Below are 21,739 nucleotides of genomic sequence, written 5' to 3' on the forward strand. Positions count from 1 at the left end.
GCTCTAGCAAGACACTTTCCAAGTGAACTTGGCTTTCAGTGTCCCTCTACCCAGGAGGCACAATAACCCAACAAGGGAGGACATGGTGTCCCTCTCCTATATGCTGTTTAGAGTGGAAGCTTTTAGCCTCCAGAGCACTGTCTTGGAGGTGGAACATGGAGGGAGTCCTGTCAGGACACAGCACCAGGTCCAACCAGGATGGGGCTGCTCCCCAGAGGACTGGATAGACCTGATACTCTCTCTCTCTCTCTTTTTTTTTTTTTTTTTTGAGAACAGGCAGAGAGTTTACCCTGCAAGGAGTGAGGTGCCTTCTGTTTCCTCTGGGATCTTTCCTGAGACATGAACCCTGTCACTAAACATCTACACTCCGTGGGAACTCCCCTGTCCAGGGTGGGCCCTAGCAAGTGGCATCTTACAGAAATAAATAGCTCCTGGTCTGAGGAATGGGGACTCATGGGTACATGAGCCAGAGAGCCGGGGAGAGAGAGAGAGAGAGAGAGAGAGAGAGAGAGAGAGAGAGAGAGAGAGAGAGAGAGAGAGAGAGAGAGCAGAGCACAGGCTGCCAAGCTGCACTGCCCACTAGAACTGTCCCACGATGGTGTCGCATTTGCACTGGGTGTCATGATGTGGCATTTGAGCATTTATACCCTGCCTAGTACCACTAAGAAACCAAATGTTTAATATAAATTTAGCCACGGGCAAAGTACTTGCCTGGCACGAAGGATGCCCTGGGTTTGGACTCCAATACATCATACAGCTGGATGTAGCAGCACATTTGGGAGGTGGGGCCAGCGTGATCAGGAAGTTTAAGGTTACCCTTGATTATATACTAAGTTAGAGAATATCCTGGGCAACATGTGATCCTGTCTAATTAATTAATTAACGAATTAAAATAACCACAGTGACTAATGGTCATTATATTGGCTAGTATGGTTCTAGAAAACTTGAGACCCTTGACATCCTTAGTTCTGGGGAGTTTCAGCAGGTGACCTTTCTTACTGGGCGACCTGGAAGGTGTAACTTTGCTCATCTTTTGTGATTTTTTGTATTTGAAAAAAATTTAAACTCATTCCTTGTCTTCTGCATCAAGTACCCATTCGAGGCAGCTTCTATCAAAGTGACCAAAGCTTTGAAGCCTTGCTCTGCCTTCCCCAAAGCCCAGGAGACAAGTGCTTGCTCAGCACGGTCACATGGACGTGCTGGTTGCTTCCCAGGTGGCCTCCTCTCTGCCCAGCCAACCAAGAAGAGAGAAACCAGTTAGATAGATAAGCAGCGGTCTGGGCATAGGAACGCACGTGGATAATGATGATAAAGGCGTTTGACGTGAGTCCGCACCTGCTATTGTTCCTGATCTGAGAACCCCTCCCAAGGCTTCTCTAGTTTCTCTAAGGCCTTGTGGCTATCTTCCCTGGTAGCCTGCTTGGGTTCTTCAAGGCTGGGAAAGCCACCTCACTCTCTTCTTGATTTGGTAGACAAGTTAATGGCCCACTATGTGGCCTCGGAAAATAAGAGGAACTCTGAAGTTAATATTAAATTAAAATCTTGGGTGGGGTAGGGGAGGGAATATTCTCCTGGGCTGTCTGAGTCAGACAAATACAAATCATACGGATATTCTGTTGTTGGTTTGTTTGATTTTTTTGGTTTTTGGTTTGTTTTTTGTTTGTTTGTTTGGTTGGTTGGTTTTACAAGACAGGGTTTCTCTGTATAGCCTTGGCTTTCCTGAAACTCACTCTGTAGACCAGGCTGGCCTTGAACTCAGAAATCTGCCTGCCTCTGCCTCCCAAGTGCTGGGATTAAAGGCATGCACCACCACTGCCCGGCCATATGGATACTCTTGAGAATGGGACAGGGGGTCTGGGTCACTGGGAGGAGACCATGATGGAAGGGAGAGGCTGGAAGGCAAAGAAGTCAATCAGCCTGAGGAAACTGGGGGGATGGAGAGAGACAGAGACAGAGACAGAGAGAGAGACAGAGAGACAGACACACACACACAGAGAGAGAGAGAGAGAGAGAGAGAGAGAGAGAGAGAGAGAGAGAGAGAGAGGACACGCACACTATGGTTTCCAATGCCTTGACCTAGACCTCTGAAGAGCAGAACTGAATGATAAGTTTGAGCTGCCTTGCCTCGCTTGTTCCAGTCATTCCTGCACGTGTAGGTGCAGCTCCCACTGCAGAGGGTTCTCCTGCCATTCCCATGGCAGCTAAGAGGCCCGAGGACCTCTTATTTCCTGCAGATTTGCTTCTCTCCTGCTTCACCTACAGCTGTGCAGCCTGTCCTGCTCCACAAGCCATCACCTACTTTGTGGGTCCTTCCCAGTGAAGGAAGCTGCCTAGGCTTGCTCTGAGGCAGGGGATTGCTGACATCCTCCCACTGCCCTGAGCTTTCTGCACTCAGCCTTGGGCTCTCTGAAGAAACATCCTCCCGTGCTGTCTGTCTGTCCATCTCTCTCTTCCACTCTCCACCTTTGTGGTCTCCTCCATCCCTCCCCTCCTAAGTCCAGCATCCAAAGCCAGAAGAACAAGCAAGAATGGGAATTAAATGCCACCCCCTTCTCTGTCTCTCTCTGTGTCTGTTTCTCAATCTCTCTCTCTCTCTCTCTCTCTCTCTCTCTCACACACACACACACACACACACACACACACTTGTAAGGACAAAAAGGCTGTGTTAACAGGCTTACTCTCCTTGCCCCAGGCTGCATTCTACAGACAGCACATTCAGGAAGCAGTGGCAAGAGGATCTCTTTGAGTCCCAGGCCAATCTGATCTACATAGTGAGTTCCAGGACAGCTAGGGCAGCATGGAGGGACACTGTCTCAAATAAATAAATAAATAAATAAATAAATAAATAAATAAGGAGGAGGAGGAAGAGGAAAAGGAGGAAGAAGAAGAGAGGGAGGAGGAGAGGGAGGAAGAGAGGGGAGCAGGGAGGGAGAGAGATGCCAGGGTGAGTGATGATAAACACCAGGGTGGATGATAATGATGACAAAGATCAGGTCCCAGCCCTATCAGGAGGTCTGAGAATGTGATCTCCCATTCTGTTGTAATTCTTTCAATTTTTAAAATCATCACAACACGCTCTGTTGACCAGGCTAGGGACACACCCTTGGTATAACACTTCTAGGTAACAGGCATAGAGGCGTAATCTCTCAACACCATAGGCTTCTGTGTCACTCAGCTGGATGCTGTGCCTCAGTACTGGAGAAATACATCTCACAGCCGAGGCACCACACATAGGAGTAAAGCCATCACCTTGATGATTGAGCAGACACAAGGGAGAGGGGAAGAACCTCGAGTGGTGCTGATGCTGCTGTGGCTGCTACAGATGCTCCTCCTCTTCTTGGTCTTCTACGCAATGGAAGATAATTGAATGGTAGAGCATTCTGTACTCAACTTCCACCTGACATAGATGACTTCTTTCCCCTTCCTTCAGGCTCTTTCTGGTTTCTTGGCCCAGCCCTCCCATCCTCAGTATGTCAGTTACCTAGGGTGCAGAGCTGAGAGTACCTACCCAACCAGTTCTTTGCGTAGCCAGGTGTAATTAATTAATTAGTCCCACACAAGCATTCCCATTGATCTTTAGTCTCCTCCTTTCACCAAGAGCCCTTGCAGCTGGGGCATTAAGGATTGAGCAAGTATGACAGGGGCAAGGGCAGATAGAGAACCCCATGTCTAGCCATAGTCACAGGAGATGCTGAAGGCATGGCTGCCATGACAACTGAACTCCTCATCCAAAATCAAACATGCAGGCCAAGCAAGCTTCATGTCTGTTAGGATCTAACTGTGACATGCTCCCCCACATGCTCACGAAACAAATACTTTATCCACAGCTGGCAACACTATTTTGAGAGGTAGTGAAACCCTTAGGGCAAAGGTCAGAGCTGGAAGAAATGAGCTCCTGGTAGAGCATGTCTGTCTCTGCTTCTTGCTCCTTCGTACCTCTCCTGCCACGACACTACCTGACCACAGGCCCAGAAGCACCAGACCTAACCAGGAGCCAGGGTAAACTTTCCCCTCCTCAAGTTGTTTAGATTGGTTGTTTGATCCTAGTGATGATAAAATTAATACACTTGCCTGCCTGACCCAAGAAGTAAATCCCTCAGTCTGTCAAGGGGTGAGCGAGGTGAGGATGAACAGGAAGAGTAGATGTTTCCATCCTGTCAGATGGCCTACCCAGAGAGGCTGCTCTGTGGTGGCCGCACTCAGACCCTCATCTCAGGTGGAACGTGTGGAGGAAGTTACACATTTTGCCCCTCCAAGAATTCCAGTTGTGTTTTCCATGCAGAGCTGACAGCTAGCAGTGACTTAGGCAGATTTATTCAGGAACCAAGGCACCGGCAGGAAATAGACCCGGACCCCAGCTACTTCCCTTTGGAACATCACCATCTCATGGATCTCTCAAGAGTCCCAGGTAAGAATTCAGTGAGGAGGAAAGGTAGGACAGGGCACAGGCTCTGAAGAAACAAATATGGAGACGAGAATTTGCACAAATGACCTTGATCAGACCTTGAAGAGAAGGGAGCTCTTGAGGAAGACCTTCAATGTATGGGGATCTCGTGGGAAATAAATGAAAAGCAGATACAGTCATCTGTGGTGCCAGAGACTAGAGACCATTGTAGTTCAAAGACATTACACATTTTCCGTGGATAATGTCACACAAGCTATTACATCCCTTAATAAAAAAAACTCAGTTATTCAGTTCCATAAAATTTTGTTAAGGCTTCATGACCACAGTCAGCAAGGGACATCAGAGATGAAAAGGAAGGCGATGGTGCCCTGTGATAGGTTCAGAAATAAAAAAGCATACCCGGCCCAGAGACCACCCTTGAGAGAAGACAAAAGCCAGTTTCTAGGGTCTTCAGAAAGGCTTCCAGGAGAAGGAAGCGAGGAAGACTTTTGAAGGGTAAACAAGCACGCCACTAACTCCTGCAAGGTTGGGGCATCATTTTTATTGGCTGAAAGCCAGGGTCTGTTTCCCTGGGTTTAAAGACAGAAGTACAAGCTATGGTGATGGATGAGTCATGGACATGAGCTCATGACCATCTCTGGTCCCCACTTGACCCTGCGACTAGGCAATCTCCAAAGTCCCAAGTGTTGGTTGGCATCATGGGCTTGTCCCAGAGGTAATAGAGTTTTGAATAAGTCTGCAGACACACTAACAAGATAAATAGAACTAAGGAAGTATAAATCAACACAACACATCTTGGGGCTGGGGAGACGGTTCAGTTGATAAAATGAAAGCATGAGAGACAATGTGACTTCCATCTCCAAGAGCTTGGTTTGCTGACACAGGTCTATAAGCCCAGCACTGAGAAAGTAAAGAGAGGAGAAGTCAGGCTCACTGGTCAGTCTGTGTAGCCATATCAGTTAGCTCCAGATTCAATGAGAAACTGCCTCAAAATAAAAAGTGCAGAGTATTGAAGATGTCTAGATCTCTATCTCTGATCCATTTTTTGAATGCATACCCTACAAATGTATATGCCTCACCTTACACACAGGAATATACACACACAGAGGGATGCACACAGGAATACACACACAGGAATATACACACAGAGGAATACACATACAGGAATGCAGTGATGGCAGGGCAGTGATGATAGTGCAGTGAGGACAGTGCAGTGAGGATAGTGCAGTGATGGCAGTGCAGTGATGATAGTGCAGTGATGGCAATGCAGTGATGGCAGTACAGTGATGTCAGTGCAGTGATGATAGAGCAGTGATGGCAGTACAGTGATGGCAGTGCAGTGATGAGAGTGCAGTGATGGCAGTGCAGTGATGACAATGCTGTGATGACAGAGCAGTGGTGATTGTAGTGTAGTGATTGTGCTTGCTCAGGGCTTAGGCCCACTGCAGAGGTTTCTAGCTTGTTTTCATGATGTGCCTGATTCCTGAGGTAAGGACAGTCCAGAGAATTGACTGGAGTTGATGAACATGGTCACCATATCCTGCATAGCATTGATCAGTCCAGGTTGTCAATTGCCCTGCACTTGGGCTGCTCCTTCCTTAGAACCCATCTTCTGCGAATAGGGAATGAAGCTCTGTCTGTCTGTTGTCTATGGGTGGGGCCGCCCGAACAGACAAGGCAAGACCCTTTTATAGAGAGATACGTTTGTTTCTGTCTCTTTAAATGAACTTTAGCTTAGAGAGACTGGCAGGAATGTGGATGTCTGTGAACTCTCTTTGACCACTCTTCTGAGGTTGTGATCCACAACGTTCGCATGTGCTACTCCGGCAGAGCAGTGTCCCTAAGTGCACGGTGCCAGAACTACCACAGTGTTCACACCATCCTCTGTCAGATCTGAGCCTGTGAGAAGGAAATGTACTGTGTGTGAGGTGGGGGCAAGGGCAGGAGAACTCCTTAGCTCTCCCCAGGTGCTAGCAGGGAGAAGGCTGCCTGAGAAGGCGTCCCAGCCCTGGCCAGGAAGGTTCGGGAAACAAAGAGGAAGGTGGCCAGTCAGGAATAAGAGTGGGATTAAGATCCCACAGCCTGCAGCCCTTAGAAACGGGCTTAATCCAGTTTATAAAGAGTTGGGAGGGCTTCTCTCCCTGAATATAATACCTTGCACATCTGATCAGCTTTTTTCCCAGAACATTTCAAAGCTCTCTGCAAATACAGTGGAGTCTCTTCAGATTAGAGCATGGCCTATTATTACCTAGCTTTGGAGACACCCCAGGTCATCAGGTCACCTGGGGCCCTCAGAAATAAGACGAATCCCTACAACAAAGAACCTGGTGTGGTGTGGTGTGGTTTGTCTAACTACTGGTTTTCAAACTATGTGAGTCATAGGACCCTTTAGAAAAGAAAAAAAAAAAAGCCCGAAGTTCAATTCTTAACACAGAGCAAAGAAGAATTATGTTGGTGAAGGCAAAGATATGGAAGCAAGGGGCCAAGGGGTATGAACATGGGGACTAGTAAACTCCAGAAGAGGACTATTGATATGCCCTGGAGGTACCTGCTACCCACCCTAGAAGCAGATTGTGTGTGTGTGTACATGTATTTATGTGTGCATGTATGCTTGTGTGTATATGTGTATGTGTGTATGTGTGTATATGTGTATGTAAGTGTATGTGTGTATGTGTATGTATATGTGTATGTGTGCATGTGTGTATATGTGTGTATATGTGTATATGTGTATGTGTGTATGTATATGTGTGTATGTGCATATGTGTGTGTATGTGTGTATGTGTATGCATGTATATGTGTATGTGTGCATGTGTGCTTGTGTGTGTATGTGTGTATATGTGTATGTGTGTATGTATATGTGTGTATGTGCATATGTGTGTATGTGTGTATGTGTATGCATGTATATGTGTATGTGTGCATGTGTGCTTGTGTGTCTATGTGTGTATACGTGTCTATGTGTGCTTGTGTGTATATGTTTGTGTGTATGTGTGTATATGTATGTGTGTATGTGTGCATATGTGTGTATGTATATGTGTGTATGTGTGTATGTGCATGTGTGTGTGTGTATGTGTATGCATGTATATGTGTATGTGTGCATGTGTGCTTGTGTGTCTATGTGTGTGTATGCATTTGTATGTGTATGTATGTATATGTATATGTGTGTATGTGTGTATATGTATATGTGTATGTGTGTATGCGTGTGTATGTGTATATGTGTGTATGTATCTGTGTGTGTGTGTCCATACAGGTTCAGGCTCATTTGTGTACATGTGCATGTAGAGGTTAATTTTAGGTGTCAATCTTCAGAATGCCTTTCATCTTCTTTTGCTCTGTTTGTTTTGTTTTCTGAGATGTAGTCCCTCACTGACCTGGAGATCACTAAGTGGGGTGGGCTGTCCCCTCCTCCTCAGCACTGGGATTGCAAGCACACACTGCCTCTCTGCTCTTCATGCCTGGGCTCCGGGGCTTGAACTCAAATCCTCATGCTTACACAGTGACCACACTATGGCACAAGCCTTCTCCACCAGCCCAGAGGCAGATTTTCTGTAACACTAATGAGTACGCCATTGGTATAGGGCCTTGTGCTCAGTGATTCCGAATATGAATTGTTCTGTATAATTTTGTGACACATGACTTGGATGCTGGGAACCAAACTCTAAGGCTCTGGAAGGGCTGGAAGGTGTGTGTATGTGTGTGCTCTCACAATTGTGCCATGTGACCCAAGGTCAGAGGACAAGCTTCAGGATTGGTTCTGTCCTTCCACCTCAGGACCTCAGGCTTGCATTTAGATCATCAGGTTAACATTGCAACCTGAGCTTTTACTTGCTGGCCCATGTTTCTGGCCCCCATAGTTAAAAATTTTAACATGAAGAGGTTCCCTCTGGGAACACCGCTATGCCCACGGCTCAGCTTATAAGGCCATGGAGTCAGCTCTGCTTTTGTGTCCTTCAAAACCCAAGTCTGTTCTTCTTGAAACTTTCCAACGAAATACCAAAACAAACAAATAAATCCCTCGCACCTTGGGAATCCTCTTGCACCCTGGTGAGTTGGATTAAGTCCTTCTAGACCCCTGAGCACTGGCTGCTCCTCCCAGAGGCTGGGCAAGCTTCCTTTACCCTCTCCTTCCAACAGACTGGGTTTGCAAACAGAAACTACAAGCAGGTAAAATCGTCTATTGTTTATCCAGGGATTCTAATGGAACACCCTCAGGAGAGGCTGTGGCTGAATCAAAAACTCCCAGATAGTTCAGCGGAGCTGTGCCAGGAGGTTCCTTGAAGGCCTAGGTGTGTACATGTGCACATTCACACCCCTCGCTTCCTCAAGATGCTAGCCGGGGTAAGTACTAACACTGCATATCATGGATAAAACAGACTCTCTCCAATGAGGCAACATCTTCATTCGTCTCTGACTCTACCACACACGTGACAAATGGTAAACCTTTGAATGTGACTTTGCCTGGACTAGGAAAGCCCTTCCTAGTTTGCTCTTTGATTTGGGTCCTATGCAGCAGGGCCACATTCAGTAGTCAGAATGCAGGTTCTGACTGGGAGTTGGGGGGCAGGCACTCCTGGGGTCGTGAGGGTCAAGAGTGCACAGCAATTACAGGTGCATCAGGTAACATGTACCCAAGAGACAGAAGATACCCAGGGACTGAAAACTGAGGGTCCTTGATGCAGGAATTGTTTCTTCAAGTAATCTAAAGGCTAAAAAACCCAGAGACAGCCTAGTGACAGGACCCTAGGACAGAGGGACAGAAGAAAATGACAGAGTCCCCAGGGAGACACAGAGACCCTGGCTAACCTACACCTCCAAGGCCCTATCCAGAAAAGCAGGAGCCACAGAGGAAAGACTGCTGTCAATGTCACCAGCTAAGCTAGCATGAGCGAGAAGCCATGTCCTTCACCCCCTTCCCTACCATCCCTGCTCCCTGAGTGCCATGTAATGACCCAAGCCTTCTGAAAGCCATTCCAAAAGTGAGAAACAGGGAGGGCTTCAGAACTAACACAGTGTTCATAGACAAATCACAACACAAAGGAAAGAGGGGCCCTGATAACCTCTGAGGACCTTTCCAAGCCCGAGGCAGGCACTTGAGGGGAACCTCTTCACCCTACAGAATCCACATAATGGTGGCCATAGAACTCACACTGCTCTTCTGATGCGCAGTGAAACTAGCATGGACTCTTTCCACGGGCTGTCTGTCTGATGCCCAAACTACTCCTAATTTTCAGTTGGGAGAGATCTGTGTTTTATGGCTTACAGAGTCTCTTTGTCTTACGAGACAACGAAATTCATATTAGCCTTCACTCATCTTTCTCTTTTGTCTCAGCAGCCTGGGAGCTCTAAGTTAGCTTCCCAAGCATGAGTCACTGGCTGGACAATATCCCCTTCTATGTGGCTATAACATCTACAGCTCTCAGCTTAGCCTTTCATTGATTAAATGTTTTATTATCTCAGATACATTTGAATCACAAAGTCTCTCTCGCTCTCTCTCTCTCTCTCTCTCTCTCTCTCTCTCTCTCATATGTGGCAGCTCAGCAGTGACTTCCAGAGAATGACCCAATCCTTTAATCCCAGCACACGGGAGCCAGTGGCAGGAAGATCTCTGTGAGTTTGAGGCTAGCCTGGTCTACCGAGTGAGCTCCATGCCAGTCAGGGGTATACAATGAGATTCTTTCTCACAAAATAAAAAAAAAAAAAATACTAAAATAAACATATAAAAAAACTTCAGCACTGGGGGGCAGGGGTGGTGGTGGCTCTAGAACCCTGTGTGTTGTGTAAGCAGTCTCCCACTGAACTTTAGCCCCGTAAGCAGCTTTTGAAGATATCTCATGGTTCCTCCATCTTTAATTCTTCTTTATATTTGAACTCTGACCTCATCCCCCACAAACCTTCCGAGAGAGCCGTCATTTTCCCACATTGAGAAAGCCACAGAGCTGCCGCGCTTCTCCGTGGCGCTGGCTCACTCTGTTTTGCCCCTCAGTTGCTTTCACTTCCCTTTCTTTACCCTGGACAGAGTGATCTCCTCTCGGACAGGGCACTAACCCTTCCCGGGCAATGCCAGCATCACGGGGTAACAAAGAGGAAGCCACAGATCCGGACAGAGAAGTCAAAGCCCCTGGAGGTGAAGGGTGGTATGCGGACGTTGCCAGCTACCACACAGACTGCTAGGTCACTTGTCTGAATCCAGTTGTGCCCTCAAGCTTCCCAACTGATTTGACCAATGGACATCTATCTACTCCGCTTACAGGCCTACCAGCACAGACTTCTTCTTGGAATGACTTCTCCCCCAAAGCATCAAGCTTATCATAGGCAGGGTCTGGCCAGACAAACCAGGTCAAGCCAGGAACTTTCTCTTGCCAAGAGGGTAATTTTTTTAAAAAAAAGTCTCATGTAGCCCAGCTGGACTTGAACTCCCTATGTATCCAAGAATGACGTTTAATTTATCAACCTTCTGATTTTATATACTGCTAGGGGTCAAACCCCAGAACTTGGTGCCTGCTAGGCAGGTATTCTATTAACTTAGATGCATCCCTAACTTGGAGAGTAACAAGTTAAACCCATTCACATGGCCAGGAGATCCCCACACTTGCCTGCTAATTCCAAGCCCCACACTGATCTCAGCCATGTCCTTGCATGGGACTTGCTTGGTTGTCGTGGGTCTTTAACAGTAGGTTTCTGTTCCACCCGAACAGAATGCAGAATCCCACGGCAGGCACTGCTCCATGACTTTTGTGAGCCCCAGGTTCTGCACCGGAATCATGGAGAAACCGGGACAAAGCACATGGATGGAGTGGTGTTGGGCTTAGCTCACTCCTTTCCCCTTGTCCTGATGAGCAAGTGACCTGAAGAAGTGATGGAACGTGACCATGTCCCACAGGTGGCGAACATCACCTTACCTTCCTCTGGCCACTCTGCTTTGCAAAGAATTCTTGGGGATTCCACAGAAGCATGGCAGTGAGTGCTTGGCTCTCCCCACCTTAGAAATTCACCTGGAACTTCTCAGGACAAATAGATGCAGGTGGTTTTGTAGTGTAAACATTTTCACACCCTCTGTGGGCACCTACAGCAGAGCTGCTGGGCTCTGCAGATTTTCTCTCTGTGTGAGAACACAGCCAAGTCTGATTGAGGATATATGCAAAAGACGTCTCCCCACAACCCCATGTCTGTGTTTCCCCTGGCAACCACTGATAACCCTCAACTCCCTGCCAGAAAGTCACAGCAGATGTCCCCAACTCCAGGCTTCCTCCTTCTCCACCCTGAGCAACACCAGCCTAGAGCTGCCAAGGCTGAACCTGATGGCCACTCCTCTGGTAGCATCACCCCAGAATCACCCTGAGCCATGACTTCAAATAGCATCGTTCCCACCGTGCCCCAAGCTGACATCCTGACGGAAACTAAGCAGTGACATGTTCAAGTCCATGGTGGACCTCATGGGAACCCTACAGGGGCTCATCCAAAGGTCTGGTAGCCTCAGTGTCTTCCTGTCACATTAACTACTGGAGGTACCATTGATATTTATTGATACCCGTCAAGTAGGAACTAAGTTCACCCTAGATACTTGCAATTTGAGAGCAGTTAGACTTGAAAGGCTTTAGCACATGAAGAGCCTCATGACCTGAGTTCAGAGAACCCATATATTGGGAGAAGAGGAAGAAATGCAGGTTGCCCTCTGACAGAGAGACAGACACAGAGAGATAGACCCAGAGAGTTAGAAACAGAGACAGAGATTGGGTCAGGATGAGAAAGAAAAGAAAAGAGAAGAGAAGAGAAGAGAAGAGAAGAGAAGAGAGAAGAAGAGAAGAAAGAAAAGAGAAGAAAAGAAAAGGAAAGAAAAGAGAAGAAAGGAAAAGAAACATTGAGCATGGCCACATAGCTATCAAGAGCTGGAGTCAAGCACCTCACCCAGGCCTCTGCTCCCAACACATTTGTGTGATGCCACCACAACCTTCATCTGCAGTCACCGGGTAGGCTCTAGCCAAAGGAGGTCATTGAGATTTAAGAGAACTGGTTTCTGAGGCTGTCACCAGCAGCTAAAGGACTCTGCAAATAAACCCTTCCTTTGTAGAATGGGAGGCACTTGGGCTGCTCTGCCTTGATCTACAGTATTCTACAAGGGAGAAGCCATAAAGGCTCTGGCCTGGTTGGGGAACACAGTCTGGGGTGAGGAGACACCAGCAGACAGGGAGAGTAAACAGGAAGCCATGGGCAGGAGAAGGCTCACTGGATCCTGACTGGCTTTTGCTCAGTGATAGCAAATGAGAAGTCACACCACCTGAGGCTCCCCTGGGGGCCTCCTAAGGCTGGGGCAGGAGGCAGATTCTCTGAGTTCTGCTAGTGCCTTGTTCCAGCCCAGCTTGGCCTGGATGACAGTCCTGCCTCAACTAGGGAGGAACCAGAGCGGTGGCCATGAGATAGGAAGTCATGTTCTATTCCATGGTTCTCTGTGGGGGCCCAGTGAGCAGTGTGTTTTCACTGCCCTGTTCTGGCAAGCCAGTGGCTTTCCCTTCCCCCACCTGCTCACGACAGAACAAAGAAACCTGGCTCCTTCCCGCCAGTCCAGCGAGAGTTCCTAATTGGCTTTCCATTAAAGAGAAAACAGACTACTGTTTCCACCTCATTATTTATGAGCCTTTCTGGAAGTACATTTCCATGCACCCTGGGATTGCTCCTGCCCATTTTGCTTGGCCATATTTTATGATCTGTTTTATTTATTCAGGGCCTCTATTGGGTACTCACATCTGAAACCAATTAAAAAACAAGAACTAAGAAAAAAAAAACAAGTAAACACCTGGAGATGTCCAAACCTAGAGTCTTTCTGCAGCCTGCTCTTGGTGCAATGGACGGGACCATGCCAACAGCCCTGGGCCACTGAAAGTGGAGATTGCCCTTCATGCCAATGAAGCCAGCAATTGCCACAAAAAGGGGCAGCCTGCAGAGAGAAAGAACTCTCACTGACAGAGTATCAACAAGTAGCTGAGCAGCCCTGGTTCTCTGGCCCACATGAGGTCTCTCTCATTCTCTTTTGTGCCTTCCTCTCTATCTCTGTCCACATCCCCATCCGCACCTCCACTCCCACTACCATCCCCCATTCCACCCCTACTCCCATCCCCATCTCCATCCCCAACTCCATCTCTATCTCCATCTCTGTCTCTATCATCCCAATCCCCATCTCCACCCCCATCTCTATCTCTATATCATCTATATATCCCACCATAGGAGGTTGAAGGATTGTATGGAAATCCATGCTCGTGGCAATGGCCTATCTTTAACACACATCTGCAACTCATTCTGGAAGGGTAAAAGACCTCAGAGAAGCATCTGTGAAGCTTGGTGGTGCAGCTTCAATGTGGAATGTCCACCCTTAGCACATGTGTTCAGCTACTAATGAGTGTTTTGGGCAGCTGTGGAAACTTCTGGACATGGGGCTTAGCCATCAGTTGTAGGGCCAGAGAGAGGGGCTGTGGTGTTATCGCCAGCTCTGATTCTTCCCTGGGCTTTCTGCTTCCTGGTTAGCTACTAAGATGTAAACAAGCTCTGCTGTCAGCTCCCACTGCCCATGTCAATCAAGGCCAGTCTTCTCACCTTGATGGACTGTTGCTCTCTCCAGCTGTGGGCCAAAATAAACCCTTCCCATCTTAGGAGGGAAATGTTTGGTCACAGGGACAAGCAGAGCAACTAATGTGCCCGACTGTCCCAGAGACAGGTCACACTCATACTTAGCATGCTATGGATCTCCTCAGAGGAGGCTGCAAGCACTTCCCACGTCTTTCTCAAATTTGTTTTGGAGTTTGTGTCCCTGCACAAACCACCTGTAGGCACTTTTCATATAAAATGCAAATGAGCCCCCTCCCCTTCCACCAGCTCTCCCCCTCCAACATCAATCCCAGCTGGGCTAGAAGCTCCTCCCATCTCGCAATCCTCAATCCCTAGAGTTAGGATTCGAGGAGAGAGCCTCTGCCCTGAATACAAATGCCCTCTTTTTCCTTCTAGATGAGGCCGTGCATGTGGACGTCATCAGAGGACAGAGCAAGGGGCAAGTAGACATCTTAGTGTTATAAAATGCTGTGTTCCTTGGGCCAGAGAGACGGCTCAGTGAGTGAAGGCACTTGCAGTTAAGCCCGTCTACCTGAGTTCAATCCCCAGGACCCAGGTAGGACACCGTATCAGTGACCTCTTCCTCTCTGATATTTGCAATGCTTGTTGGAATCATGTTTCACCTTTAGATATATGATGAGGGAGACAGCATCTCTGAACTCTTAGGGTTAAAGTTGCTTACAGATCATTCATCTCAACACCTACTTAGTCATTGATGTACATTCTGTGTATTAGTCAGGGCTCTAGAGAGAAATAGAACCAATAGGGTATGTATACAATCATATGTATGCATATACAGTTGTGTATTGTGTGTGCGTGTGTGCACAGCCATGTGTGTGGATGATCATGTGTGTATATACAGTCATGTATATGTGTGTATGTGTGTGTATACAGCCATGTGTGTGGATAATCGTGTGTGTATATATAGTCATGTATATGTGAGTGTGTATATGTGTATACAGCCATGAGTATGAACAATCATGAGTGTGTGAACAGTTGTGTGTATATAGTCAGGTGTGCGTATGTAAAACCAAGTGTGTATACAGTTGTGTGTGTACAGTTGTGTTTGTGTATGTATGTGTATAATTGTATATGTGTATGTATACATGCACAGTTGTATGTGTGTACAGTTGTCATATGTGGGGGGGGCAGTTGTGTGTATACAGTCAAGTGTATGTGTGTGTGTATAATTGTGTGCGTGTACAGTCATATGTGGAGGGCAGTCATGTGTGTGTGCAGATGTGTATGTGTATATATACAGTTGTGTGTGTATGTATAGACAGTCATGTGTGGGTGTGGACAGTCGTGTATCATAGCGGCAATGCTATTTCTGAAAAATGCCATGTTAGGTGATTTCAGGCTTATGTAAACACCAGAGCTACTAAACAAGCTAAGATGTGATGGTGTCACTAAGCAATCTAACTTTCTATGTTGTCTCTACAGTCCAGTATTGACCAAAAATACCACAGATGTGTCATATATCACACTACGTATATAGATATTGACTATTGGGGATTGGTTCATGGTTGTGGAAGTCTTATGATCTGACATCTGTAAGCTGGAGAGTCAGGGACATCCAAATCCAAGGGCCTGAGACCAGGGGTGAGGATGGTATGAGGCCTCGTCTGAACCCAAAGGCCCAGTGACCAACAGCAATGATGTTCTCAAAGGCCCAGTGACCAACAGCAGTGATGCTCTTTTTATTTCCTTCCTTAAAAAAAAAAGTTTCTGTGTGTGCACACATGCCTGTGTATGTGTGTAAGTGTGTGCACACGTGTGATTTATGGATGCAGATCCTCATTTACCACAGGGCGTACACAGAAGTCAGAGGACAACCTGGGATCCTTGGTGTCAGTCCTCACCCTCCACCTTGAACCAAGGTCTGTTGTTGTTTGCCATCGCACACCAGTCCGACCCTTAAGACTTCACAGCAGAAACCCTGTAATTACAGGTGTTGCTTATGTTGTAGAAATAGAAACCCAAACCCTGGACCTCAACATTGTGTGGCCAGCGCTTTACCCACTGAGCCACCACCTTAGCTCAACAGCAAGGACTGTTTTAGAGCAGAAGATAAAACATGGATGCTCCAGCTCAGAGAAGGTAGTCTGCCCTTCTTCCTGGCCTCCTTAGGCTGCCAGTATACTGGTGTCCACCCATATTGCTGAGGGCCATCCTCTTCACTCAGCCTCCCAATTCAGATGCTGATCCCGTCATCACAGGCATGCCTGGAAATGTTTTATCAGCTCCCTGACAGTCCCTTAACCCAGGCAAATGGACACATTAAGTTAACACAACATCACAACCTGGTCCTTCATGCATTTGTCCATTGATTCAACTGGCAACGTGTGGCAGGCACTGGCCACACATTTGCTGTGAGACAAAGTCTACTTGACCAGTGCTTCATCCCGTGCATCCAGAGAGAGAGAACGCATCTCGCTCTGCTTCACTCCCTGCTGTGACTGTAATAGCTGTGAAAGCCAAAGCTGCCTTGAGACAGGAAGGACACAAGAAGCAGGCACAATTCTTCCCATCCATAAATCGTCACTTCTGGTCCATTTCTCCATCTTGTCAGGCTTTAGCAAGTGTGACAGTTGCTTTCTTTGTTTATTAGTGAGTTAGTTGATTGGTTTAATAGGATTGTTTTTATAAATCTTATGAGTGTATGCATATGAGTGTTTTGTCTGTGTGTATATATGTGTACCTTGTTGGTACAACACCCTCAGAGGCCAGAAGAAGGCATTGGATCCCCTGGGACTGAACTTGGAGACAGTTGGGAGCCACCACCTGGGTGCTGGGAACCAAACTTGAGTCCTCCTGAAAACCAGCCACTGAGGTGTTTCTCCACCCGCTGGTGGTTTGTTTTAACTGTCAACATGACACAGCATAGAATCACCAGGGAAGGGAGGGATCGTCTAGATCAAGGTGGCCTATGGACATGTCTTTAAGGTGTTGTCTTAACTGTTTTAATCGATTCCAAGACTTAGCCTGCAAGTGGATGGTACCACTCCTAGGGTTGGGGACCTGGACTGTATGGGAATAGACAGAGCTAACTGATATGTGTCTATTTCTATTTATTTATTTCTTCATTCATTCATGCATGCTTGCATTTATCTCTCTCCTCTTGACTGTGGATGAGACCAGCAACTCTAAGTCCTTGTCTTGACTTCCCAAGACTGTAACCTAGAATCATAAACCAAATAAAATCTTTTCTTCCCTAAATTGCTTTTTTTGGCCCGGAGTGGTGTTTCAACACAGCCACGGAGACAAAGCTGGCGCTGTTCGTTTTTTACTTTGTCTCAAAGTTTTGACATAGAGTCTCACTGTGGGAGCCCAGAGTGGCTTTGAACTCTCCAATTTCCTGCCTGCCATTGCCTCCCAGTACTAAGATAGCCAACATGCACTGCCATTCCCAGCTTAAATGCCAAATATTATTTTATTTTTATTTATTATTTTGAGACAGAGTTACTTCAGGTTGGCCTTGAACTCACTGTGTAGCTGAGACTCCAGATCTTCTTCTTTCCTCTGCTTCCTCTCCCTGCCCCCTGGCATTACAGATGTGCTCCACCATGCCTACTTTCTGTGGTATTGAGGAGTGAGTCCAGGCCTTCCTGCATGCCAGGCAAGCAGTCTCCCAACTGAGCTACTTTCCAGCCCTCGGGTTTCACGTAGTAAAGGTGATATACAAGAAGGCTGTTAGTTCACACATGACATGCTGGCCACTCCGCTGATTAGTTTTAATTTAGTGGCTCCTAAGGGCTGAGATGTCTTAGTCATAAAGTTGAATTATTGAAAATGCATTTTTCAAAACTCACAGCTTTGCCATATAAGGAACACATGAATCCTCCAAGGTTTCTAGCATTTCCCTCCGTTGTGGGAATTCATAGCACAACTATTTGATGGCCGAGCTTCTCAGCCTGGAGTTTCTCCGGAGTTAGGAAGTTCAGTCTGGAAACAGAGAGGAAGGAAGACTGTGACCCAGGACAAGAAAGACTCGAATAAAGCCAAGGGAGGCACATGATACTTCAAGGTCTTCGTGACTGCACTGCACTATAAAGCAGACTCTCATGGTGACAAAGCCCAGGGGACAGGTGACACTCCTGCGGTTCGTTTCCTGCACGCACACAAGAAGGAAACCCTAAAATTCAGGTGGAGGCTACCAAATAAAAACTCAAGATGGAATTCCCCCACCCCCCAATTCACAGAATCTGTAGACTGTGGCAGAGGTCCTGATTGAGAACAGCTGTTTGAGGCGACTGAGACCAAGAGCAGAAAAGTCTGACAATGGCACTGACCTGGGGAACCCCAAGTGCAGGGCCACCAAACACCCTCAGGCCCCGGAGACACCTGGCCAACTGTGCACTTCCTTTCCTGACATTTGAACTAGGGTGGTACACCCTTTACCCAGCTTCCTGCAGGGCCTCCCATCCAGTCCTGCCCCCCCCCCCCAACTCTCAGATAAGCCTAATGTGAGCAAAGCTTCTATTAGAGTTGAGGAAAGGGCTGGACTGCATATTTGGGCCAACACAGGTTTGTTGTTGTTTGTTTGTTTGTTTGATTTTGGGATGGTGGGCATTAGGCATGTGTACATATGTGTGCACAGCTTGCATGCATGAGAAGGCCAGAGATCAACACTGGGACTAAGCCTGGGTTTGTCTGTGTGTTTTCTATTGGCTGGCCAGCAAGCCCTGTCTCCCCATTCTTCATCCTTGCCCTTAGCACTAGGATCACCATTGGGCATTGTTGGGCCTAGCTTCCAGTGGGTACTGGAAATTCAAACGCAGGTCTTCATGCTTGCACAGCAAGAACTTTAGCCACCAAGTTATCTCCTCAGATCTCTCAGGAGAGATTGAAATCCATCTCTCTAGTGAATCAATTTAGCTAAAGCAGGAATCTGAAGCAGAGGGAGGTAGGGTTATGTGGACAATCTCAGACCCTCCAGTCTGGGCTTTGGCTATTCACAGGGCACGGAGCATCAGATTGAGATAATGTCATGCAGATCCCAGAGTCTTGGGGACCCCATAGACATTAGGTGGTGTCTGGAAAGGACAGAGGGTCATTTGCATAGAAGGACTACTTGTTTAGCAGACTGAGGTTTGGGAAGCTGTGGGCCAGGCTGCCCTGAGAACTTCTTGCCCCAGTCACTCACTCAGGCATCCAAAAAAAGGGCAAGGCCTTGCTGAGTGGGGTATCTCATCATCATAGCTAAGGATCTGCCCCTTTCAAAAATCCCACAGAAATACCAGTTCCTGGCATTTGCCAACACGGGCAGTAGCTGCCGAAGAGGCTTTAATGAGGAGCTGACAAATGAATCCCCTTTGCCCTGCCCTGCCTGCAGCAAGTCCGTTGCCTCCCCACGCTGGCTTCCCCTGCCGCTCTTAAGTTTGCCTCCTGATCTCAGTCTCAATGCCTTTCCCCATTCTTCTGAATGTTAAAGTCACGACCTTTGCGGTTTATGGGCCACTAGAGACTGAACTAAATGTGTTAGCTCAGAGTCCAAACAAGTAATAGCCGGCCAATTAAATTAATAATCCATATTGTTACAATGTTTAACCACGGCTGTTTCCTCAGCGGTCTGTTTAAATCACAGCCAAGACCTGACCTATTAAAATGAATAACTGGAATTATGAGAAACTATTTAATAAACACAGCTAGGAACACCACACAATTGGGCATGAAATATTTATTACCACTTGAATCAGAGAACTGTTTGGGATTTTTAGGTGATATTAATGAATCTGTTTTAATTTCTGACTCACAAGGTGGGAGGTGGGATTGGGACTGAGGGCCTTTTATAGATTCTTGGAAAAATCAGTTCATACTGTATTATCTTGTGTGGAGGGGTGTTTATGTGTAGGCATCCTCCAGTCACTGCAAAGGGAGGATCTTTGACTGGATGGTTGGGTGGATGGACAGATGGATACATGCATGAATGAATGGATGGGTGTATGCTGGATGCTGGATTGATGGATGGATGGATGGGTGGATGGATGGAGATAGATGGTTAAGAGATAGGTGGATGGATGGATGATGGGTTGAATGGATGGATGGATGGGTAGATGGATGATGGGTTGAATGGATGGATGGATGGGTGGATGGGTGGGTGGGTGGATGGGTGGATAGATTATGGATGAATGGATGATGGGTAGATGGATGGATGGTAGATAGATGATGTGTAGGTGGGTAGATGGATGAATAGATAGATGGTTAACAGATGGGTGGATGGATGGGTGGGTGGGTAGGTGTATGGGTGGATAGAAGATGGGTAGATGGATGGGTAGATGGGTGTATGGATGTATGGATGATGGATGGTAGATGGATGATGGGTAGGTGGATGGATGGATGGATGATGGGTGGATGGATAGATGGATAGATGAATGGATGGATGAATAGGTGGATGGATGAATGATAGGTAGATGGATGGATGGGTGGATAGATGATGGGTGGATGGATAGATGGGTGGATGAATGGATGGATGGATGGATGGATGGATGATGGGTAGATGGTAGATGGATAGATGAATGGATGGATGAATAGGTGGATGGGTAGGTGGATGGATGGGTAGATAGATAGTGAACAGATAGATGGATGGTTAGATGGATAGATGGGTGCATGATGCATAATGCATAATGGATGGATGGGTGATGAATAGATGAGCAGATGAATGGATGGACCAATGATAAGTTGACATTGCAGTGACTAGACTTCAATGATATAGAATTTATGGTAGACTTTGCACAATGTCTGACACAAAGTCCTCAGTAAAAAGTCACAACCAGGAGACCAGACCTGATTAATGTATTATAACGTCAGTTCTTACATTCATCGTCTATCTGGGAGTGCCGAGCTGCTCCAGAACTCTCTTACACTCTATCTAGACCATTTCTTTCTGGGCACTCTTAGGAGCCTGTCTTAGGGTTTCATTGCTGTGAAGGGACAACATGACCAAGGCAACTCTTATAAAGGGAAACAATTAGTTGAGGCTGGCTTACAGTTTCAGAGGTTTAGCCCATTATCATCATGATGGGAAGCATGGCAGCATCCAGTCAAACATGATTCTGGAAGAGCTGAGAGTTCTACATTTTGATCCAAAGACAGCTCACAGGAGACTCCCATCCATACTGGGCAGGTCCTGACTATAGGACTTCAAAGCCTACCTAAACAATAACACACATCCTTCAACAAGGCTACCTCCTAATAGTGGCACTTCCCATGGGCTAAGCATATTCAAACCACCACAGAGCCATCTAGAAACACAGTTTTTAGCCTTAGCAGAAGGAACTACATCTTCCCCTATTTTCCTTAAGCTCAGTGAGTCTTACCTCTGTGTTTGCCTCTTGTTCTCCCCAGCATGACTGTGTTTCATGAGGCCTTTTCTCCTTTGCCCAGAACATATCAGCTTTTAGGTTTTGATAATGGGTTTAGGAACTGTGGTTTCTGCAATGATAGTCCTCGGGCAGTCGGTAAGTATGGTGGTTATTAGGGATCGATGGACATGATAACTGGGCCTTCTCTAGGAGAGAGTCCCAGTGAGAAAGAGGCATCTCAGTCCTGTACCTACTTCTAGAGGAAGAGGGAAGCTGGCAGGTGCAGCCGGGTGCTGAGAGCCCAGCTGGTACTGTGGGGGGCACGAGCATTGCTTCACATATGCTTTCTCTCTGGCACCACCTCATTGCATGTGCCCTACCCAAGGCACTGCTGGATTACTTCTGGGCTTTGTGTCTCCTGGGGGGGGGGGGGGGG

Source organism: Mus caroli, chromosome 19 (genome assembly GCF_900094665.2).
Source record: "Mus caroli chromosome 19, CAROLI_EIJ_v1.1, whole genome shotgun sequence".
Taxonomy (NCBI): Eukaryota; Metazoa; Chordata; class Mammalia; order Rodentia; family Muridae; genus Mus; species Mus caroli.